A 25637-nucleotide genomic window follows, 5' to 3' on the forward strand; every position below is an offset into this window, starting at 1 on the left:
GGGGGGCGGCGGGACAGCGCCCGCCGAGGCTGAGCCCGCGGCCGGCCCAGGAGAGAGCGCGGCGGCGAGGACGGAGAAGCTCGGCGTGTGCCCCTCCGCGCTCCTTCTGCCGCTATTGGGGTATCTTTCCCCCCTCCCCGCGCCGCGCAGCCCGCGCTCCGGAGGGGACCGCCGCGTCGGGAGGAGCTGGTACTTTTTGCAGCCGGCATGAGGCTTACCGAGGGAACAAGGAGACGCCGCGCTAAGCAACCGGGGAAGAACCTGCCTCTCATCTGTTGCAGCGGAGTCCGGCGACAGGAGCGGTCCCCCCGACCGGAGGTGATGGGCACCCGCTGACTCGTGGGCGTGCGTCCGAGAGTGCCTGCATGTGTAGGAAACATGGAGAAAATAAAGTAAAAAATGTGGATAGGTGCCTGAGACGGACGGCAGCCAGTGAAATAAAGCAAACACCTTCTAAAAGGATTTAATTTACAAACAGGATTGAAAAGGGTACAACTTCCATGGAAAAATGTGACCTGTTAAAACAGCTGTCGGAAGATACCGGCTGTCGTTGCAAGCACCTAAACCAAGTAAGTTTTCATCAACTTTGATCTATTATCTTTCTGAGCCTCTGATTACCTTTTTGACCCTCTGGAAAAAAAAAAAAAAAAAAAAGGAAAAGAAGTCCCTAGGACTGTCTAAGGTAACTTTTTCCGCCGACGCAAGCAGCATAAAGCGACATCATGCACGCCCTTGGCCCTTGGTGATAGTCCAGAGGAGTATTAGGATCTCTTCCTTCCTCTGGTATGTAATAAACGTATTTTTCCCTGGCAGCCGCTGCCGTGGGAAGCGGCATCCTTCGGTCGCTGGGTGACACCTGCAGCCCAGCGGAGCGCCCAGGGTGCCGGAGGGAGCGGGCCGGGGCCGCTGCGCGGGGCAGGAGGAGGCTCCGCACTGCCACCCGCGCAGGTGGGGGCCCCGCCGGCCCGCCCTCGCCCCCGCGGCTCCTGCCGGCGCTGAGCGCACCGCGGCCCCCGGCAGCGCCAGAGCGGGAGTTCGCCTGTCGCGCACACGGGTGGGTGCGGGAGCCGCGCCGCGGGCCGCCCCTGGTCCCCACGGTAGTGACGGCCGCAGCTGCGGTATCCCCGCAGGCGTGTCTCCCCGAGGGGACCTCGCTCCCCGCCGGCGCAGTCCGCAGGGACCCTCCAGGGAAGGCGGGCATCCTGTCAGGAAGCCCCCAGGAGGGACCTGGAGGACGGCGAGATGCAGATGGCAGGAGCAGAGCAGGGTGAAGTGGTTCCTGGACAATAGGAAGGGGCTGGTGGGTTCATCCCCGCGTGGGGTTTACACGGGCAAGGCCCTGACTCCTGAGGTGGTGGGAGAGAGGCTATGGTCTTCTTGGGAGGAAGCAGCTGATGCTCTGGAGGTTTAAATGCCGACAGAAATTCAGCACTCTACCAAGGGACACAACTGTAGTTGTGGCTACAGTTGTCCAAACCTACGGATGTGTTAATCTATTATTTCCCTGTTTTTTACCAGAAATGTAATTTATGCACTTTTATTTTACTGGACTTAGTTGAGTGACTTCCTGTTAGCATGGCAACCGAATTTTAAATTTCTCTACACGTGACTTGTGAGATGGCTCTTCGAACATTACAACACCTTTCAGGTAGAAGTAAATAAAAACACCTTCTAATGTGTGTTTTTGTTACAGAGAATGGGTACTCCACAAACAAAAAATAAAAAAATAGGTACCAGAGATTGCATGTTGGTTTCGTCTGAGAAATAAATATTTCTAAGAAACAGCACGCATAGAGGTTTTCTGTAGAATGCAGAATAGACAGAATGGGAAATAGTTTAAGTTCTACACCAACATTATAAATACTAACATTACAGCACCTTTAAGTCCAGTTTGATTGAATTTTCAAATTTAATTGTACTGCAGTGATATGGAACATTTCAGTGTTTATGTTATTTGCTCCAAAGCCCACACCTGGATAACTTAGCAAGGTTTTCTGTACAAGCATACTGAATTTTCCATAAATTAGCCTCATTCACTTAAGCAATAGTTTCGTGTACAGTTAGAGAGGCCAGGCACCAGTGAGAGTGCTTTAGACCTGCTTTAGAAAAGAAGAAATTCTGGAAGACCTGAATTTACGCCCATTTTTTAGGCAAGACTCAGAAATAAACTTTGTCCTTCAATATCAAAATAGCTAAAACCAAACACAGTTTGGTCTTCCTTTGGTGTTGCCTTCTACATTGAAAGGCCTTGGTTTTGTTTGCAGAAGGATGGCATTCTTTACTATGTTTTTCTCTTTTTTCTCCTGTTGTTCAGGCTTAGGAGCAGATGAGACTCTATTTGGAAACAGGAAAACAAAAATATGTCTGTCGTTTAAATTTAACTTCAGCCACTTACTCTGACTCTATGTATAGTAGTCATTGCCCTTAAAATAGCTCCAGAAAAAAATTCCATTTCTTCTTATCTCATGCTATTTAGAGCCAAATACTGCTAGCTGAAATTTAAGTGAAATTGAGGTCACTACAGATCTGGTATGATTTTGATTATCTTTTTGAGATATCTTTGCTTATCTACTGAAAATGTTGGGTCCTGACCAATGTGGCTCTGCTCGTGGTGACAGTGGGCTTGCATTTCTTCAGTGTGGAGAGACCACCAAGTATATATTGAAGGACACACATAGAGAAAACTGTTAAGGGATTAGCTTTCACTTTTGTGTGTGTGTGTTTATTGCCTGACTTAAATTACAAGGAAATATGTGCATTACTGCTCTTCCCAGGACCTGAGACCTGTCTCCATACCAGCACACTGTTTAATCTGTCAGCTTTTTACGGGATTTGATTCCCTGGTGTGAGGTGGCAAAATCAACAGGGAAAATCCTATCTGGCATCTCTGCTTGCCTCTGGTGGTGCTGCTAGTCAGTGTTAAAAGGGACTAAATTAATTCTGAAAATGATGACTAAGTCACCATAACTTATCTTACAGAAAGGCGGCATAGAAGCAGGAAGAAAAGACTCTGTTATAACCTGTTTAAAGAAATATCAGATAAAAATAGATGAAGAATTGTTCTATTCAGATACCTAATGACTTTATGAGTGTCAGAATTATCATTACTTTTTCTGTTCAGTTTTAAGCTGTGTTGGATTATATTCTTGTTACTTTCTCAAATACAATATTCTTCATTACTGAAAGAAGTTTGTGTGTAAAACTTTGTGTGTAAATCAATCTTCCATCACCATGTTTTGTGTCAAAACAAAATTCCAGAAACCATCTGTTTTACAAGTCCTGAATCATGGAGAAAGACAAGCCAAACTTGCCCTTGCTTTATTACACTGACACTGCCTTAAGTAGTGTAGCATAGTGTTAGTGTAACACCAGCAGCAATGGTGCCAGGATCCTCATGTCCACTGCGATTTGTTGCTGAAAAAAGAAACTCTCCTGACTAAATACACATTAATTAATATAGTTTTATGTAGTGAATACAGGGGAAAGCTGAGCAAATTAAATGTTTCTGTAACAGATGCGCATGCAGAAGTCCTTCAAAGGGGCATTACCTTTCAGTCTAATAGAATCTGAGACTGTCAAAAGAAGAACAACTGAAAATAAGACAATTTTTTTGCACAGTGAAGTTTTCAAAGGAATTAAAAGGCTTTTAGTGTGCCACAAAGACTAAAAGTAACAAATAAATGACTTTGCTATTATATCATATTCTTCTTGGAGTTGTGGGCTGTTTTGGTTTCATTTGAGGTTTTTCTTCTCCCTTCAAACTTCTGTTTTGGTTTAAATTCTCAAAGTACTTCTTCCACTCTTTTACAACTATATTTCTGGTTTAGATATTGACTGATGTGAGACAAAAACTGAAAAGAACCTTGGATGAAAATTCCTTTTTTTTTTACAACTAAGTTATTTTTCAGCAAATGTGGGCTGAAAGCTTCCTTAAATTTGAGTGAATTTTATGTTTGTCTAAGATTACGAACCAGTCAAACCTAATCTCTGAAGTCTGACAGTTTCTGCAATTTCTTGATCACTGAGTCTGTGCTCGCTACATTCATCTCAAAAGCTTCTGACATATTTGTGCATGTCAGATGAACCATTGGAATGTTATAATAATATTATCTGGTATATTATGCAGTGGGTAGAAAGGGGAACAGTAAATGGAGAAAGATTTTTCACTTGGCTTTTCGGAGAAAAAGATTCTCCTGGAGATGCTTTCTACATATCATTGAAAACTTCTGAGGAGCAAGCAACCTTTCCCCAGGAGGCAAAGGCCTCCATCCCACCACTGGTGCATGGACAGCCCTGTAGCAGCCAAGCCATGGGGTGGTGCCCTTAAGCTCTTCCAGTCCTAGCTCAGCACATGCTGGTTTTCCAGGATACACGAGGTCTTTTTGTTTGGTTTGGTTTTGGTTCTTCAGAGCGATTCTGATACCAGTGTTAAGGACCAGAAGTACATCCTTCCTTGTCTCAGAGAATCAGAAAGCTTATGCTACCTGCATTCACACCTTAGACCCTACTGGCAAAAGAGGTCCTGGGCTCCTCATGTCCTTGTGCCAGCTAGTCAGGCAAAGCACGGATTGGTTGATTTAGAGCTGGCATCTAGGAGGACACCAGCCTCCTGGAGATCTTGCAGCATGCAGGCTAACTTTTTGTGGCTACTTTTGATAACCTTGAACTCACATGAAATACCTATTTGCCAGCTATCAAGGTGAACCCACAGTGTTTCTCTTCCTTTCCTGGAAAGAGAAGGGCTGAAGGAGAGAGTAAACCATCCTCTGTATCGTGTCCTCTCCTTTATAACAGAACAAGCATCCTCCACAGGTGACTGTCTCTCTTTGTTAACCATGCAGCAAAAGCCAAGACAAGGAACCTTCCTTCTTAAGATAGATTTGCTGAATCCCAGCTGTGCAGAGCAGGCTGTGATAGTACATCATAAAGGCTAAATAAGCACAGAGGTCAGTAGATACAGGATAAATGGATGCTATTATCAGCCTCAAAGGTACATTTAGAAACCCCAAAACATGCATACACATGCACGTACTCCTAGCTGCTGGGCTAACTTCTAAAAAATCTGTAAATAGCGTGAACTCAGAACTGCCTGTTGGATGTACACTTCTGGGAGTTTGCCAGCTGCCACCTCTGCAATCCAGTTTCCTTTCACAGAATTCTTCAAAAAATAGATTCTTATGCAAACTATCAATAACTACTTAAAAGTTCTGTCACTTTTCAGCTCAGGTGTCTGCTTCTCATGTCTGTCAGAGAGAGGCAGCTGCTGCCAAAGGACACAGCATTTTTCTCAGTGATGTCTGAGTAGTGGGGGTGATTATTAACCCAGGTCATAAAGCACGAGAGGGACATTAATACAGCTCTGTATCCAGCCCAAAATATATGCTGAGAAGTTGGCCTGGCCTGAGAGCCTCACTAGTCCTTACATCTCATCTCCTAGAGAGATGTAGGCATTCTGCCAGTAAAGACCTTCCTGCAGTAGACTCTCTGTGGATTCACTGAGAATTCAAATTCACCCTCTAACCATCATTTAATTAAAGTACCCACTCACATCGGGGTACTAGGCTAGCAGTGCTAGTAGAATCAATGCTGTTCTGTGTTTTTTAAATTAATGGGTAAACTTTTAACTGTGTTCCTTCTATAGTTCCCTAAATCAGGGGAAGAATATCAAAGATTTAAAGAAGAAATCTGTACTACTCCCTAGCATACAGATGTTTTTAACAGATTAGCAGTTTGCTGTCAGGCTAGAAAGTACTGGACTAAGAGGACAGAGCACCAAATTTACATCCAATTAAAATGAGATTTTCTTCTATATGTTTTTCTTCTAAAAATTGATATACTTTAAATTTATTTTATCTTTGCCAAAAAATATTGTATTCTGTGCATGGATTTGCTACCACCATTTCCATTATAAAAAGTAAACCAGAACCTTTACTTCATTTGAGTAAAGGAATGAAAAATAAGATTATAGCAGGAAATGAAGGGTCATATTGTGTCTGATTTAAGATTACTCCTAGTTCATTCCTATATACTAATTTCAATTAAAAAAAATCTAATGAAAAACTTTGAAAAGCTCTAAAAAGGGATTTTTGAAGGGAAGGCCTGTGTTTTTTTCACCTAGGACACACAAATTTGATTGTAGTTGTAAACACCAACCACCTACATTCCTTGTATAGTCACTGGAGAGAGACAGAAACCTCCAGTGAACCAACTAATCCATCCAACTTATACCTGACATAGAGTGGAAAGAATCAGATATTTATTGTTGCTGATTGTTGTTTGATTTCACACAGCTGAAGTAAGGAAAAATGAACCTTACCCTAGTGGTGTCAACCCCCCCCCCCAAACAACCAAAATAAACATTTTCAGAGGAGACAATAAATAGACATTGGTTTTCTTCTAAGCTGTCTTGAGGTCCTGTTGACTTTGCTGATACTGATGCAGACATCACAACAATGTCTGCAACGTAATTTAAATATCCTGTTGTCTGTTCTCAGAATTTTTAGGAGTTTGTGAATGGATTGGGTAGCTGAAATACAGCTTCTAGTTGTGCCAAGGGCAATGGGAGTGTCAGCTGGACTCTTGCAAAAGAAAAACACACAGTTCTGGGTGCTCACATCCAAGGGCAAGGTGTCTCTTTTCCAGAGAGAACACATTGTATCTGTGGAGCAAGGAAAGCACGAACAGATTCTTTCTTCAAATGTTCTCAGCATTGCCAGTGCCACAGTGTACCTTAGTCCACTACATGCAGAAATTATCTCTCAGTGATGGAATAGTTTTAACTGATGTTCATGTGGAAATGCTCATTATTATTAAACACTTCAAAAGGAATCCTTCTGCTGCACTTCAGCACTGACTGCTGAATGGATCCTGCCTATCTTCCACTGAAAAATAGCTAAAATATCCCATTTGTGTTTTGGTTATACAGACAACATTTTTATTCTTTTAGACTGGGAGAGGTACTGGCCATTAATTTCTGCTGGTAATGATCTGAAGTTATGAGAGCTGCAGTCAATCCCTTTCACTTGTTTATGCTGGCATAGTGAGTTTGTTTTTCAAATTTGGTGTGTTCCATAGTACATTTATACCTACAACACCACATGTACTTTCCCTATAGTGGCTTTTCCCTAGCTAACTGATGCCCTACAGCAGGAATTTTGACCATTAATAAAACCAAATACAAGTTGCCTAGAGAACAGTTGTCTAATTTGCCTTAAGCCTCTTAGCTACAAAACTGTCATTCCAAAGGCAGTAGCTAACTGTTTGTCTTTGAATTCATCTAGACACCGTAACATCAGACCTCTGAGTCTGTATAGCCTTTAGAAAGAACTTGGTAACTTCATAGGGTGATTCATATGACATATCTTGAAGGAAATTAATTTCCCTCTGCAGGGTGTGCATTTCTTCCCGTTTGTAATGAAGGAAAGTTGGGATGACAAACCAGCCTTGGATGTCAGTGTTTTGGATTCCTGGCTTAGTGAATATGTGTCTCGCCTTTATTTTTCACATATTTTAAATTGAAGTACTTTATTGTGTCACATAATGATTAATAAGGTTTCCTAAGTCTAATATGAAGAATGTGCTGTATTAATTTTTTTAAACTGTTAAGGAACCTAGTACCTACAGCACAGAGATCACGTATTTCAAGTTGATGACATAGGCAGGTGTTTATACTAACTATTAGTCTTTAACTACTCTTGTATTTTCTCATAAAAGGCATCATGCTTCATAGAGAGTAATTGCAAAATAATATTTTGGTCTGAGCACTTATATAAAAATATTTTATTCATGATTGTTTAACTTAGTGATATTAACTTTGAGCATAATTTATACATTGAGGCCAGTTGTACCACATACTGATGTGATTTGAGATGATAACATTTATTTTGTTTGTGTCTTTATATAGAACTAAACTTCCACATAACTCTTTTTGTTCTTCTTTTTTTTTTAATTTAAAATTTGCTTTCTTTTCACAATACTTAAACCAGGCAGACTGAGCAGGGGTTTGAAAGTCCCTACTTTTCAGTGTGACTTGCCCACAGACGAGAGAAGCAGGGGATGCTCAGTGAGCTGGGTTGCATTTCAGTTCTTGGGCACTAGTCCATCTCAGAGCTGCACTGATTGACTGAACTATCTTAACTGCACAAGCTGGATTTTATAAGGATAGGTTAGGATCAAAGAAGGATTTCTCATTCATCCCCACCATGCTTCCCGTGCACTCATTTCCTAGACACCAGCCTCCTTTTGCTACTGCTTCTGCTGGCTTTAAGCCAGGTTGGAACTTTTTCTATATGAAGAACTCCTTTGGGTTAACTGCAGACAGGATCTAGCTTTATAGGTTTTTATAATTAAAAAGATTCTCCAGTGCATAGGATCTGGATGTGTGTCTTCAATCTGTTCTGTCGTTTTATTTTGTTAAAGAAACATTACTCTCGTAGCAGGATATTTCCTTCTTAGCAGCCTTAGCGAAGGGTTTTACCAATGTCCCCTTAACTGATGAGCTCCTGTGCATTCACCCATGTCCCTTATTAACTTCGGATTTCCCATTCACTTGCTCAGTACATGAAGTCCAGAAGTTGTAGGTGAGCTCTTACGGAGACTGAAGAGGATTTCATTTGGCATCAGTGGCACCAAGTTCTGTGGGAAAGAAACAATCAGCTGTCCCTGAGGAGAGGTTTGGGCTAGCAGTACCTGTGTCTGGGTCTGTAGGTCTGTGTGATAACATGTTCAAGGAATTCATCATATGGTTAATCCTCAAAGCCTTTGAAATTCTTCAGGGCATTGCTAACACCAAATTCTTCAGGGCATTGCTAACACCCAAGAAACATGTTCTTTAGGACACTGTATCTTGCAATACCCAAACCCCACGTGTCAGGGTCCTTATTTTCAGAAAGAATCACTGCTGATTAGTGATTCTTCTCAGTGATAATCTACAATCAGCCTTCTCTTAAAACCAAGAATTGCTGAATTTGGGCAAGATAGCAAGGGCATAAGTAGGACTTTGAGGAGGATAGAAATAAGTTGACATTTCAAAACAAAAGTGGACAAAACAGTAAGTGTTGTCATTTCAGAGCAATCAAGGAAATAAAGGACAATGAAGACCATGACTCTTGAGAGACATTAGCACACTCAAGTAGGTCAGCTCATGCTCATCTTTCCCATGATACTCCCAGTGACAGATAATAGACATCTTTAAGGGCTTGATTTCCTTCTGGAAACATAATGGGTTGGCTGACATGTACTGGGGCAATATACCTTAATCATCTTACTCCATTAGTGTTTTCCTGCCAAATTGCCTACTTACTGTTACTTTAACTCTCTTTACTTAAACCCATTGCTGAAAAACAAAGCCTACAATAAAAATTACCTAAACAAATCCACCACTCATGATAGCAAAGCTTTATGGTCAGCACATGATGGAATTCATTTTAAGAAATAAGCTGATTCCTTCTAATTTAACCTTAATTCAAGAAAGTATTCAAGCATAAAGAAGTTTGGTGTTCTACTGAAAGTAGCTTCAGAAGGTGCTTACTGTTAAGCATTGGCTTCATTCCTCTACTCTGTATGAGACATTTTCACATTTTCCTTAATCCAGGTTTAAGGAGTATAATTTGAAAATTTGGGTGAACATTTTATATATGACAACAAAGAAAAATATCAATAATGCATAATCTAACATCTCTTTAGCAATTTCCCAGGTGTTAGAAACATATTTAAGATGTTTATGCTATGCGTGTTTGCATTCTCCCTTGGAAGTATGACTTTGATTCAGATATTCAACTCATCGTTCAAAATTTCTCCCATTCCTTTACCATAATTGCCTGGGAAAAACTCATTTTATTATGTGCTTTTGTTATATAAGCAGCTGTCATTTAAGAAGGCCATTTTGTAGCCAAAGATGCCATGTTCAAGAACTCTTTCAGCTGCTTTTGCATATCATAAAGGTTCCTAAAATCGCAAAAGCTTTCTGATTTTTCATATTTTTGTGGTTTTTTTAGTCATACATTGCAACTATGTGTGCTCTTTGGTCTTAGGGAAATATTAAAATCACAAGTGAATTTAAAATTATGATAATGGTCAAAGTAATTTGAAATTACACCCGCCTTATGTGAAATTTTACAAAATACAAAATAAAACAATTGAGCCTTCTCATTAATCATACATGCGTATAGATGATGTAACTTCAGAAAATTTGTCCCCTTAGTTTCAAGAGAATTGTAGGACTCTGGCAGCTTCTTGTTTCTTCTCAATAATTTAGCAGTTTATGAAAAATATATTTTGTTTACTTTTCCACTCTGATGCAGTTAATGGAATTACAAGTTGTGGAGAATCTAATCCAAAATCTCTTATCTGTTGAGTATTTTAGAAAAATATGTAATCCTGAAACATTCATCTGTTTGCAATTATTGCCATGATTGCAGCCACATCTGTCCTGTGTAATATAAAGTTTTCTTCGTTCTCTTTCTAAATACCTTTTTCTTGCAGTTTACAGACTCATATATATTGAATCTTCATGGAGGGAAGCAGTGTACCTTACTTTTTAAATATACTGCTATAGTTGACAAGGTCTAAAATCTCACTGTGTCTCATTATAAGAATTCCTGCTTCTTTCCATTGCTGGGAAGTTGACTTTAAGAATGAAAATCAAGTAGGGAATGACACGTACAGTTTTTAAACCAAACCTCTTTTTTAATAGTTTGTAAAACACTCAGGGACCGTTCCAAACAGGATTTTATAGTATTGCCAAAAAACTGATTTCCTTTTCAAGGTTATAGCACATCAAATGAAAAAAAAAAATCAGTCTTGGGAGTCTACTATAAGGAGAACTCTAGTGTACTATTACAAATTGAATATGTTCAAGCTGTTATTAATACTTCCAGTAAATCCCGTAAACTTCACTGAACATAAGGTAACATGGGTTTAACATTTTATCTACCTAAGTTAACTGTGAAACCAGGTGTTGTATTGTGATGGAATGATTTCCCGGTTTATGGATTCCCCAATTGTATTCTGTGCCAAAATATTAGTATTTATAGATCCTTACAGTTTTGTGTGTATATACGCACAAATAAGAGCACGTGTATATTTACATGTGGAGAGAAATATTTATGTGCACTCTGTAACTGGCACATGTGAAAGGTTCATATTTGCTCTGGTGAGTGAAAGAGAAGAGCTAACCAAAGTTCAGGAATACAGCCTATTAAAGTGTCTATCTTGTGTGAACACACACAGAGTTATATCAGTGTCCCGTTGGCTGGGAATATTTATCTCTCTGCACTTGTTTATAAGATGTAAAAACTAAGTGCCTGAGCCCAGCTCTTGGCCAAGTACGGCTTCTTTGCCACCCCAAACAGAGCAGAGCTGTGAACTTAATGGCAACCTACCAGGGCATGGAAAGTTAAGAAAGAGGCAGTTACTTTTCTTGTGAATTTAGAGATTCACAGGAGGTGGAGGCTTCTTAAAAGCCAGCAACTTCTGTCCGTGGAGCTGACATCCCTGACACTGTGGAAACTTAGACACAACTCCTACAAAGGTATTTTTTTCCTCAAGTCTGGTAGCTAATACAGGTTGACTAGGACTAATCTATTATCTTTCACTTTGTTTATTATCCAAAAGGAATTTTTTTTTGTAGACTTTAATGTAGAGGTTATAACTCATGCAATTAAAAGCACAGCAGTGTATTAGATTCATGTAAGTCTAACAATAACATTTTTAACTGTTTGATCCTCAGGTGAACTGCACATGGCAGCTGTCAGGGAAAGCATCTGAAAGGAGGCAGGATACTCTTGTGCTACACGGTTTCAAAACCTCCTTAGAAACCTGATTTTGAGTGCAAAGACTAAGGGGTACATAATATAAAATGAAAATGTAGTCCAGAGAAGCTGTGCATGCCCCATCCGTGGAAGTGTTTGGGTTGGATGGGGCTTTGAGCAACCTGATCTAGTGGGTGTCATCCTCTCTCCATAACGGAGGGGGTGGAACTAGATAATCTTTGATGTTCCTTCCAACCCAAACCTTTCTAGGATTCTGTGATATGATCCTTCAGGATCCTGCTGGATGTTTCACAAGGCATCATTGCAGCAGCAGAAGCCTGGGAGCTGATTTATCCAGTTCCTTTCAGTGCTAGCTGGTAACTTATGCAGTGGAACTGGTAAATTCCTTGATCAAACAAGGATAAGTGCTAAGTGCTACCAAGACAAAATTAAGGAAATGCAAGGATTTGACTTGGGTTGCCAGGTCAGAAATGAAGATGGCCAAAAGCTGCTCACAAAGTAGATTTGCCAGCTTAAGTGAAGCCAGTAGCAGCTGTTCTGGAGAAAAGATAGAGTCCAGACTCATGTTTGCTGAGGTCCATAAAGCGGGCTCTTTTCTTCATTCATTGCATGATCGATTTTCACAGATGTGTTCACGGTTCTTTCCTTTAAGAGCCTAGTGCTTATCTCCTTGTTGTTTTGCAATCATATATTCCATTTTTAATTATCATAATTGTTTTACTCTCATGCAAAATCCCCCAAACTATACAAGGTCTGTCCTAGTGCTGGATGATAGAGAAACCTGAGGGTATTGGGGTTCTTTCTCCAAATGTCTAAGCCTTGAATTCCAATACAAAGAAGCTGAATAGTCCTCTTCAGGTAGATAACTTTATTCAAGTATACAAGAAGCGGTAACAACCTCTGAGAGTCCTTTATTAAGTGAAAGGTCCTAAGTCATCATACCTTGTTATCTCTGGACTGCTGAATCTGTTCGTAATCAGAGAACTGGAGTTTCCAGAAGTGTAGTAACAAACACTTACCTCTCCCATTTTCTTCTGTTGCCTTAGGAGGTTTCAGTAGTGGTCAGAAACATGACTGCAAGTTTCCTATAATGCTAAAACCAAGGAGAGGATGTATCCAAAATGTCTATTTCGAGTTTAACTAAAAAAAAAAAAAAAATTAAAAAGGGAAAGAAGTTGCTGCAGGATTAAAGGTATAAGTTGGAGAGATGAGATCAGAAAGCAGTAGTAATTAACATCTGTTTGAAAGAAGTTTTAACAGCTGTTTAATTCCAAAAGATTAAGAAACTGTTCAAGTAAAACACACAGACTAGGAGGAAGTACACTGAGGGATAGACAAATACTGAACAGATTTCTAACAGATTTTAGGAGTAGATAAAACCGTGGTTTGCTGAAGGGGAAAGAGATCACTCCAAGTAGAAGATTTAAGATCGAATGGTATAGTAAAGCTATATCACCGTGAGTCAGAAAGGTACAAAAATCACTTTCTCTGTCATTTCCTAGTGCCAGTGAGTGAAAGAGGTACTAGTAATTTGAGAAATAGTATTTTTTAGGCTATAAAATAAGTAGAGCTTTGAGCTGCACTGGTAGTGTAGCAGTACTGTTGTACTTACACACATGTTAGCTCTTTATTGCTTTCTGACCTATAGTATCTGGCAGATTTAGACAGAAATCCTATAGTAATTAATTTATTTATCATTTCCTTAACCCCAGCCTACCTAGCTAATTCAAAGTTTGCTTTACCACTGACTTCAGCTGTGATATTACTTAGACTACTGAGTAGTTGTAATGCCTTTGATATTTTAGCAGCAGTCAAGATTGAGAGACAGTGTGAGTGGTGGGACAAACTGGCTTACTGGAGTGTTGGCAGTAGAGGATGGAACATTTTACCATATACCATTTTGGAGACTTCACATGAGAAAAATCAAAGGGGACATGAGAATGTCTTAAAATTTCCTGGGAAAGCACTGAGAAAACAAGATATGATAATACCACTGGAGCCTTAAATAACACTATCTGAGTGACACCAAAAGTCAGCTATGTAGTATTGTGGATGTAATTGCTGAACTGTAGCGGTCCTGGCAGCTTTTGAGAATCAAATGAATCATGTATTTGGGTGGTGTAAGATTCTTAAGAGTATTTAATTTTCTCTAGCTGTTGAATAAGAAGCAACACAGAGCAAGAGCTACATGGTGTCTTGGCAGTCAAGTAGGAGAGACTCCAAACAAAGAAAGAGTTGGAACAGATCCCTGAAAATGAATATATTGTACTGGAACAGATAGATGAAGCTAGGTAATGAAAACAATCTTTTTTTTTTCCCAAATAAAATCAATTGAAAGTGAAAGACTACCATATGAAGTGTCAAGTGATCTTGATAATTTGTGTCTTTTTCTGAAAAAATTGTGTTGGTACTTTCTCTAGAAAAAAGTGTTGATTTCCTGAGTATCAGATATGTAAATCTCATTACTTGTGCGAAATAACACAATGAATTTGCAAACTGTAGTGGATTATGATCTGGAGGATAGTAACTTAAATGAAGAAAATAAACTGTGTTATTGGAAATTTTTCAACTGATTTGAATACAGTCACAGTCTCACTGCCTGCATCTAGATTTTTTTAAGCCTAGTAACGTGTGTTTAACAGTGGCAGAAAAAGTGTATCTATAGACAGGAGTATAGTAACAGAGTACCTTTACTTGCTGTAGTACTCAGCAGGGTCTTTCTTTACCAGATACAGTTTCTCTGTGGGTTTCTGTTTCATAAAGTCATCCAATCTTCTATGAAGCCCACAGAAATTTTTAGCATCTTCACAATCCTTCAGCAATGAATTCCTCAAGTAATTGCTTGAAGTCTCATCAGCTCTTTCTTTTTCTTGAACCTGACTCTTACTGCCTGTTTGATTGCCTCTGGATCTCACACCTGAAAAGCCAATGAACAATTAATCCATGTCTGTCCTTTTCTTGACACCCATAATTACACAGACCTGCATTACATCTGTCATCTATCCTTCTTTCACAGAGTGAAGATTTGTACCTTATTTAGTCCTTCTGCTTCTGGAAGGTCTTCTGGACATTTAATCCTTCTCCTGCCCTTGCCTGGAGGTTTTCTGGTGCAACTTTTTTAGATAAGGCTCAATTTTTTTAGATAAGGAGCCTAGAAATGCATGTTCAATCCTGCACGCCACTCAAACTACAGACACATACACGTTTGCATTAGTGTGAGTGAAAATTCTGTTTGACAGGAAATGGGCATAATAATTAGAGAAAATTCATCTCAGCTTTTGGGAACCATGACTCCAAATTGCTTGCCTTGTCCCTTTTTATAAAAGAAAAGTTACAGAGTACTTCTTTTCCTGAAGCCAACTTGGCAGAGGTAGCTGAGGCATGTAACTGGTCATTTATGCATAGACGAGAAAGGAAGATCTATAAAATATCTTGTGCTTTGTTTATGTCAATCTATTTCAGTGCTGGGAGCTTAACTTTTATTCTACTAACTGAAATAAAGATCTAACAGTGCTGCAGAACCTGAATCATTATCTTGTAGAAATGCTTGCTAATGCTAGTGATCAGTCCTTTTAGTTCCTGTACATGTGTTAAAATTCTGGTTGTTGCTCACTGTAGCATATGGATCTAATGGAAATTGTAGAAGAAGTTTTGTTATTCACTTGAATTTTCCGTCTCTGCCCAGCTGAACTTGTCATTCTGAGTTGGTTAAAAATGTATCTCAGTCAGGCTGTGGAACTGTAGAATATGAGAATAGGAATTTACTGAGTCATATAATACTGAAAATAAGAGTTGGGAGACTACTCACTTAGCCATGCAGAATCCACTGTTCTTTTCTGTCTTTCACACTCTAAATACACATATCACAAAGTTAAAATCCCTCTTTTTCTTCAGACTTGAAGTTTATCATTTAAATGTATGTGTTTCTCTTTAAGACATCCAAAGAAAATAAATCAGACATCCTTTAACAAAAGGTTAACAGTTCAGTTGTTTTACCAGTTTGTCTGTTGGGAAAAGGAGTCATCATTCAACCTCATTTCTCTCACATCTACCTGAAAAATTTACAGTTTATATTATAGGCCTGTTGAGATGCATTTATAATCAAGTTCCCCTCAGTTGGCAGTGACAGAAACATAACCCAGCCATGGACTAGAGCAATTCTGATTTTCACCAGAGTAATGTTTGAAAGCTCCGCACATGCCAGTGATGTCAGTTCCTTAGAACTGCAAGGTGTTGTCTTTGTTACTGTATATGATCAGCCACAGTAGAGGGAAGCCTGAGTAGGCAGAAAGCCCATGGTTGATACATTTCCAACCTTTGAGGAACTATTAAACTTGAATGTTTTTCACTTTATTATAATGGATTTTTAATTACAAGCAATACTAAAATAATTTGATTCTGTCATGCTTCTCTGTGACAGAGCATTAGAGATGATGATCTGGTAGTTCAGATGTGCCGCAAAGTCTATAACTCATGTCACTATTTAATCTGAATACAACACTGCTTTGTGTTTTTCATTTTGTGGTGTTGCTGAATTCTTTGCTCAGCAACTGCACTGTAAGGCTTATTCTGCTCTTGATATGTTTTGATACGGGATTGAAATACTTGATTCCAGCAGTGCTCAGCATCTTGATCTTACTGACATAGATCACACCCTTTGACAGCTATGCAAACCCTTGGGATGTCACACATTTGCATTACTCTTTCAGAAAGAAAAAGAGTCAGCCTGCATTGGTTCATTTGGGTCCTTACCACAGGCTGCAGTCCTTCATGTACTACTCCAGCATGGGTCCCTTCCATGGGGTGCAGTCCTACAGGAAAAGGCAGTTCCAGTGTGGGTCCCTCATGGGGTCACAAGTCCTGCCGGCAAACATGCTTCAGTGTGGTCTCCTCTCTTCATGGCGCCGCAGGTCCTTCCAGGAGCCTGGTCCAGTCCAGGCTTCCCCCAGGGTCATAGCCTCCTTTGGGCACATCCACCTGCCCCAGCGTGAGTCTCCTCCACAGACTGTGGGTGGGTCTCTTCTACGCTCATGGACCTCCCAGGGCTGTGGAGCACAGCTGCTTCACCATGGTCTGCACCACGGGCTGCAGGGGAATCTCTGATCCAGCACCTGGAGCACCTCCTCCCCCTCCTCTCCACTGACCTTGGTGTCTGCAGGGCTGTGCCTCTCACTCTTCTCTCCAACTGCTGTGGTGTAGCAGTTCTTCTTCTTCCTAAATATGTTCTCACAGAGATGTTACCGCTGTCACTGATGGGCTGGGCCTTGGCCAGCAGTGGGTCCATCTTGGGACTGGCTGGCACTGGCTCTGTTGGGCATGACGGAAGCTTCTGGCAGCTTCTCACAGAAGCCACCCCTGCAGTTTCCCCCACCCCCATGAAAATCTTGTTATGCAAACCCACTACAGCCCAAGCTTAGCTCCCCTAAACTCATTATACTTGTTCAAAACCAGCACTTCTTACATTGCATCTTAATGTCTCTCCAATTAAAAGGTCTCACTTCTGATTCACCAGTTTCTTCCTTTTCTTCTTGGTGCTATTGTACTTACCTGCAGTGGTCCAAAGCAGATGTTGTTTACCCTGAAGAATCACATTTTCTAATGGCATAGTTATTATTAATAAAAGCACATTATAACAGAGGGATCAGTCTGGGATTAGTTACATCTTACCTAGTTTTATGAACATAAATAAATAAATAGACATCCAAAATTTTAGTTATTCATTGGTGCAAAATTAAAAGTAATCATTTTTTCATTTTAAGGCTGCTTGGGATGAAAAAGCATTTACACATTGTCCTGGGTTGCAGTGTATTCCATTACCATCCTCATGAGCTGTTGAAATCAGGTGGGGCAGTGTTTCCTTGTCTCCTCCCCCCAGACTATCTCTCTATTAATGGCCCATCATTGTCCTGCCGCCTGACTCAGAGATAACTCCCTCCGGACTATCTCCTGTTAATGAGCCCATCAGCGCCTGGCCTCATGACTCATTACCCCACTGTGAGATGCTCCACCCAGAGGGAGGAACCAAGCATTCCATCCTGGATATAATCTGAGGTTCCAAACACCACAGACACCCTTTCCACTGGATTTCCAGAGGACAGGAGCTACACAGCTACCACTGGACCTTCTGAGGAAGAGCAGACCCCTTTCTACAGCATCACTACTTCAACAGAACCACATCCACCACTTCAGGAGGACTGCAGCCACCATTTTATCGGACTGCCACCACCACCCTGACTAACAGGGTGTCAGGTTGTATCCTGACTCTGTCAGTTTGAACCAATGTTTTCTGCCTTTTTTTTTTTAATTTCCCTATTAAATTTTTATTCTGACTTGGTGCCTCCCACTGGTTTTTTTTTTCAAACTAGTACACACATATATTTTGGATTACCAATAGAAATTATTAGCATGTGCATGAGAATCAAGAGTGAGTCATGAAGAAACAGGGGAAGAGAGAATTCCTATCAGCCAGACAAGATAGACCTCTCGGCTCCATGAGCACTGCTAGAAGCGTATCTAATGAAGGAACAAACCACAAAGGCAGACATTGGAAATACATTCCCAAGCAAGGCATCTAGATCTTGCAATTGCCAAGTATGGTCTGTTTATGCTCATCATAAATGTTAATGCTATGATTAGAAGAGAAAAAGGAGAAGAGGGCAGGAAAACCAGCAGGAGTCATAACAATGGCAGAACTTGGAGTAAATCATTCTTCCTGAAATGGACTGCTTATTTTACTGAAGATGGGCCTGTATCTCATTCTCATCATTAGACTATGCATTTGAAAGGTGTAAATAATAACTACAGTCTTGGAAAAAATAATCATACTTTATAAAGGGACATAAAAACTGCAGATTGGCATGGCTGGGCTGCACATTTCATGTAGCTGGCTGTAACAAGAAAAAATACGAAAAGGAAGAGTTATAACCCATGCTGAGCTAATGGTGGGACTCAGTGATCTCATCTTCCATGAGTCTATAAATTGGATTTTTTTTTTTTTTAGTACTTTTGGTATGTGGTCAGAAAAATTAAGAACTGAAAGACAATATATATAAAAGGTACTGCCAGGAGTTACTTCCAAAACAGAGTCTGTAGCAGACTTACATCAGTGAACTGTTTAAGACAGCACTGTAGTATGTGGGTGGTGCTACTTTTGCCATTTATAGGCAATAAATACTACTCACTTTTGCTTAAGAAAGAATACTTAAAATTGCAAAATAGTTGTCGTAATGTAACCAAGAAGCCAACTTTTAGAAATGGTACTACACTTCTTGTTGTTTATAGCTAAAGAATCTAACATTAAACTGCTACTTTTTATGGACAAAATTTCTAGATCTTTTAGCCCAAGGCATATTTAAATATGCAGAAAAAAGATTCCTTGCAAGGAGAAAAAGTTTAAAAATTCATAAACCTTTATTTGAAAATAATCACATCTGTGCTGTTCACACAGGTGATAGTAAGTACCAGAACACACCTAATTTTTCCTAAAAAAAAAAAAGAATTTTTTTTAAATTGGAATTTCTTTCCTAAGGGAAGTGCTGGCTCATGAAATTGATACCATCCAAATAGTCTGGGAGAAGAGATTAATTTTGTGTAGAGCTTCCTTTCATTAACAATTGTTACAGAAGGCCGGCATTTTTCTTGCATAGAGTTACCTCTCAATAACTCTGTTTATCTCTGAATGTTTTAAGCTTAATATTCAAAATTGTTTCAAATATTTCATAAGTGCATCTATTCTGCAATCCTGAAAATCTCTGTGTTTTTTGTTTAATTCATAAAAATGATAGAATCATAGAATGGTTTAGGTTGGAAGGGACCTTAAAATCACCCAGTTCCAGCCCCCCTGCCATAGGCAGAAAACCTTCCACTAGACCAGGTTGCTCAAAGCCTGGCCTTGAAAATGTCCAGGGGTGTGGCATCCCCAGCTTCTCTGAGCAACCTGTTCCAGTGCCTCACAACCTCATAGTGAAGAATTTCTTCCTAATATCTAATCTAAACCTACCCTGCTGCAGTTTAAAGCCATTAATTATTGTCCTGTGGCTATCTGCCCATGTAATAAAATCACTCTCCAGCTTTTTTATAAGCTCCCTTTAGGTACTGAAAGGCTGCAAAGAGGTCTGTCCTAAGCCTCCTCTTCTCCAGGCTGAACAACCCCAGCTCTCTCAGCCTGTCTTCATAGAAAAGAGCTCCACCCCTCTGATCATGTTAATAGCCCATCTCTGGACCTGCACTAGCAGATCCATGTTTTCCCTGTGCGGGGGACCCCAGAGTTAGATGCAGCACTCAAAGTGGGGTTTCAGGAGAGGGGAATAAAGGGGCAGAAGCACCTCCCTCATCGTGCTGGTCATGCCTCTTTTGATAAAGTCCAGGATTACCCCAAAATAATGAGGCATATGTAACTACCACACAATGTATGTCATGTTTCAAAGGAAAACACTGCCTTATAAAGTGGCCACAGTGGGTGGTCTCATATGAGCACAAACTTTCATAGTTGAACAGAAGCTTCAAACTTCAATAACTAACAGTAGCTATGATTTATACAGCTCTTAACTTTTTTTTTTTTTTAATAGGTAACACAAGTATTTTTGATCCAGACCAATATGTCTGTGTGCATTTTGGATGTATGTATGAATAGGTCCAATGGCTTTATCCTAAAAGGTTTCTAATTAGTAAATGTGACTTCCATTTGAGTTTTGAGTCAGGTCAGTCTGCAGCTTCTTCATAAAGTTCAGCAAGGGCAGTATTGGCCTTTTTTCCCCCCAGCTGGAATGAGAGTAACATCTCTTCTGTATGCAGCTCTTGTCCCAGGTGAAATCAGTTTTACAGTCCTAATTCTGTGAGTCACTGGGCAACGTGACTCACCCAATATCACCCAGTGGTATCTTGATTTCCAGCCCGATGCTTGGCTCACCAGGTAACTGAACAGAAGTACAGCTATTCTGAAATCTTTTGTTCCCCTTCCTAAGAGTCTCTCCTAAGCATTATATAAGCATGTTCTCACCAGCACAAGAACAACTGTGACTATATATGAGTGTATATATAGTTCTGCAATGTGGAGCTGCTTGCTGGAGTTCTCTTACTCAGTTTTGCAATATCTATCACTTTTTGGCCCTTTGAATGGAGGTGCCAGGGATACAAGTAATTCTTCTGGAAATAAAACATATTTGCCTTTCCTAAACAGGTGCTTGGGAGTTAGCTTATGTACACAGTGATCTCAGAGGCTCCTTTACTTTCATTAGTTCAGGATGAGTGTCTTAAGGAGGAGGAAAAAAAATAGATGTTGTGACGTGATCTATAAGTTCAACAATTCCGCAAAAGTTTTTTAGAGAGGCCAAAGTTAGATTCACTGACTACACATTTATTTCCTTTTAATTGTCCTCACTCCTTGCACTTCAGATGAAATTAGCTTTTTATTTATACTAGAAGTTGCTTTTATATGGTGGCTTACAAAAAAAAGTAATCTCCACATGTGCATGAAGAAATTCTCCTCTGAATACTTTATATCACTTAGCATTCAAGGATCTGAAAATGTGGCACATTTCTTGGTATCTTATACATAATTTTGTAGCTAAATTCTGGAATGTATTATTCAGTCTAACTGAGATCTTTGTGTCTTTCTGTCTTGGATTTTTGCTTTTCAGGATGTGGTGGGCAGGGCATGATGTAGAAGTGAAACAGAAAGTTTGTAAGTAAATGTAGCCAGCAAAATGTCCTGAAATAATGATCTCCTTAGAGGTTTGCTTCATGTAAAATGGTACAACTCCAGGAATGATGATAAGCCTTTCATAAGCCAGATGCATTTAATCTTTTATATGCCCTGTGCATTCACAACATCACTTAGAATACTGTGTATGGCAAAGCCTTCAGAGTACTGTTAAACCCCATTAAGCCCCACTGAGATTTAAGTAAGTGCTAGAGTGCTTGCTGAATCAAGGGTAGTCTTCTAGCTCTGTCTGTAGGACTGTTTTTGTGAAAATACATTTACTATTTATAGTCATACTGATGTCCCTCCTCTAAATTTAATTCCTCCCAGGTGCCATTTTAGACAAAAAAATCACTGGCCCTACTCGTAGCAGCCATGTGCGAGGAAATGAAGAGATGGCAGAGAAGAACAAAGTAGGAGTGTATGTTTTCTGCCGTGTCCCCAGCAATGCTTCAGTTCAACTGTCCCTTGGCACTTCTTCCCAAAGTCTCATACACTGCCCCACAAGATTGCACAGAGGTAACTTGCTCAGGCCAAAAATCTCCTGCTTGTGTGTAAATCTCAGAAAGGCAACTGGCATTGTGTGCCATCCTCACCTCAAGGATACAGGCTGTAGAAGGCTCTGGCTGTTCGTGCCATACTCATGTTCAAAACCAGTCCTTCACTTTGACAGACACAGTTTAGACAAGATAGGAAACATGGAAACCCTCAGGCAAACATTAGGCTTACTGGCTTGAAAAAGGACCTCGTTTTTTTTTCCTTTTTGGGAGAAGTGGAGGAAGGAATGTTTCTCTGCTGGGAGGGGATTTCCTTTTGTTTCTTTCTCCAGTCAGTGTTCTTAGCAGCTGATGAAGCCATGCTTGGTAGGACAATCTCCTTGGGTGCCATTTGGCTTTTATGGATTAAATTCTAGTTAGGGTAGGATCAAATTCTGTTGCCATAGGAGCACAATTACTTTTGAGGAGTCCTAGGGAAGTCCATGGTTGGAGAGCTTTCCGTGACTTGTTCAGTCTTTCACTGGTTCCCTGCATCCATCTACCTGAAACCCAGCTCCTTAACTACAGATCATTGGCAGAATTTGCCTCTGGACAGTGCTGTGGCTGTTTGCTAAATTGTCGTGGGCACTGTGGTCATGGAAACTTGAAGAGACGTGAGCCTGAGTATGATGAGTAAAAGCTTTTACCATGTGAGTTGGTAGTCTTCCATGTTCCTTTATCAGGACAAAATTATATGTTGGTCCATTATGCTTGGTGTCCCACACTGACATTGTCTCCCGAGCACATCTGCTCCTCTTCAGCACACACAGCCATGAGGACCATTTTCCCCTGTCCATCTCGGTTAGTGTGTCCCCTCCAAGCCAGCCTGGGATGGTTCCCAAATTCATTCTGACATGTCAGCACAGCCATAATGAAAATTCATAAAATCATATTCCATCTAAATACCAAAGAGGTGGATATTTATTCTAAGCACAGGTCTTAAATATGCAAATTTCAATTCTTCCTTAATTGGTAAGGTTGGAGAATTCTGCTTTTATGTTGTCTTTCTGAACCTGCATTAGCACTGTCTGGACTACATAACTTTGTTTAGTGATTGCCATAGAATTACTACCTCTTGTAAGATGATGATGTGTTTGGCAAATTTCATCTAGTGTGGCTGGTGCAGTCTTGTAATAAAATATAATTTGGTCTTCTTTACAATTGAAGAAACAGATCTTCCCAGGTAATAGTTACTTTCCTTTGCTGTTGCTGCTACTACTAAATTGTTTTTCCTGTCACTGTATGCCCAAGGGTGTCTATAGATCTTAAATGCAACTAAATACAGCAAAATAGCCTCATCAATATCTTGTAGGCTTCAAAGGTGAAGGGAGCCAAAAGGGCCATGATTCCTTGTGGAGATGTGGTTTGTGAGATTCCATGTGGGTGAGGGAGGAAGAGAAGAGAAGGACATGGCCCCCTTCGCGGTATAACAAGAAGCATGGGGTCTCGGAGGGTGCTGTTGATGGGCAGCTCCATGACTGTGACAGCTTTCCTTGTCCTTCCCTTCTCCATCTCTTCATCTGAATGGCAGCCAGCACTTTCAGTCAAATAAAAGCTAATCTTCCCTTTCACATTTGCACTCAGGCAGCAGAGACAGGACTTCAGTCCTACTCCCTGAACCATCCGCTGCCTTGTTGCCACTGTGCAAGTCAATACAAATTCAGCGTCTGATTTCATCTGTAAAAGAGAGATAATCTCTCATTCAGGGAACAATTGCAGGTGAGGTTTGCAGTCAGCACTATGCCTCTCTGGGGAGGGTGATGTCCCATTGGCACTGCTGTAGCAGAGAGACAGTGCCATACACTTGAAGACAGACCTAAAAATAAGCACGTTTGTTGTTTCTATTTACAGCTGTTTTTTAAGACTTCTCACAGTGAAGTCCAGAATTGTACCTGCTAGAAAACAAAGTACTATAATTCTTTGATTATTTATCATGTTTTCATAAGTAGTAACAGCAGACTGTAGAACCTCCCTGAATGTATATTTTGTAATGACTGTACTTTGAAGTCATCACTGTCACATTACTTCAGTGTGCCTATAAGTGTCACTGCCATATATCACAAACAGGAAAGTCATCTCCTGTCAATCAAAAGAATAGGAATGAAATTAAAATGAATGCTACAGGTTTTCCCTTTCAAGCTTGTGCCTCTTCTGATGTCACCTATTAAAGCAAAGTATTCCAATAAGTGTATCAAGATTTTAAATTAGATTCTTACCTTTTTACCTTTTACCTTTAAATTAGAATCTTACCTTTATTTGAGCTGCAATATTGGAGTAAATTAAGGAAAATGTAGCAAGTTTTATTCAGTATTTCTTGATTTGCTCTTCTCACTCTTCTCTGTGATTAATCCTCAATATGTAATATAAAACTGTGCCATTCCTAATTAACTTTTACGGTTAAATAATGTTTAATTGTTACATTCTTCACAATAACTGTGAGAGAAAACTTCTGTCTTTTGTTGACATGTTCCCTGTGAAAAGACTTTTGAACTTATTAAGACTGTTTATTATTCCTGCTTTCATTTAGCTGATTTGCAATTCACATCATCCTGCAGCCTCATCTACCCTTCAGGCAATGAAAACCAAAGTACAACTGAGGTAAATTTTTACCAAGCAAATCAAAACCACACAACTAAACAAAAAGTAATTTTCATACCCAGCTGTCAGCAAAAACTGTGTGAAAACACTGTTCTCAGTTCAATATGCTTGGCAATTTGTGGTGAGCATTCCCACTGGTGGGGAATGTTTAGAGGCATTTGCACAATGCCCTTAATACCGTAGTTTAACTTTTGGTCAGCCCTGAAGTGTTCAGATAGTTGGACTAGATGATTATTGTAGGTCCTTTTCAGGTGAAATATTCCTATTCTATTCCTATTCTATTCTATTCTATGCTAGACCTGTCCCAGTGGTTGCATCTCTTTGCCCAAAAGCAAAGATAGGGAAAATAATATATAAATCTTGTGGCTGTCTTAGTACAAGGTTGAATACAGCTGGAGCATATTTTTTTGCCCACTTCTGTAGACAACAAACAAGACACCAAGGAAGATCAAAGCCTCATTTGCATTGTGGAGGTCAAGATACCCAGGGAGGACAAGTCATGCAAGTCGTCTGTATAGAACTACTGGGCAAGCAGAAATGCAGTTGGACACAAACCATGTCTGGCCAAAGGTGGTCAGTGTGATCCCCAGTTCTGTCTTCATTTCTGTGCCTGGAGCCCAGGACTCAGGAGGAAGTTGCAAATGGTTTCACTCCAGCCTCTCAGCATGTGTGAATGGGATGGTCCAGCCCTGGCTAAATTCTCTCAAAGCATGAGGGCATCCTCTGGCCTCAATAGATTGGAGGCTCTCACTTCCCATAAGAGGATGCAGCATCACCTGTGAAAGCATTTTGCAGTGAGTTAACACAAGATGGTTGGCAGATGTTCACAGGCAGCAAGGATGGTGGCAGACCTGCACAGTTAGGACGCAGTAAGAATCAGTAAATTCCTAAATAAGGCCTGAACCAACATTTCTTGTGCTATGAAGATCTTTTAGTGATGCTGCTGTGGTGCCTTTTGCAGTGCATCTTGCTAATTCTGTCTTCTGTGTGAGGGTCTTTACATGAGTAAAAGAGCTACCAAGGAAATGAATC

At 40.2% G+C, this 25637-nt stretch overlaps 1 protein-coding gene across 3 annotated transcripts in view; it reads left to right on the plus strand.

Annotated features, from left to right (window-relative positions):
- The window catches only part of TRPC4 (transient receptor potential cation channel subfamily C member 4), a 132226-nt gene that overhangs the window by 865 nt on the left and 105724 nt on the right, over positions 1-25637 (plus strand). Inside the window, exon 2 of one of the 3 annotated variants that reach the window (XM_042014227.1) lies at positions 282-569. The gene's annotated coding sequence lies outside the window, so the exon portion shown is untranslated. Of the gene's footprint in view, positions 1-6; positions 570-599; positions 784-25637 lie in introns of those variants that run through there. The other 2 variants (XM_042014226.1, XM_042014228.1) reach the window with 2 other exon arrangements.

This window comes from Corvus kubaryi, unplaced genomic scaffold (assembly GCF_017639235.1).
Source record: "Corvus kubaryi isolate FWS band 111438036 unplaced genomic scaffold, C.kubaryi_AGA036_p1.0 split1-65, whole genome shotgun sequence".
Classification (NCBI taxonomy): Eukaryota; Metazoa; Chordata; class Aves; order Passeriformes; family Corvidae; genus Corvus; species Corvus kubaryi.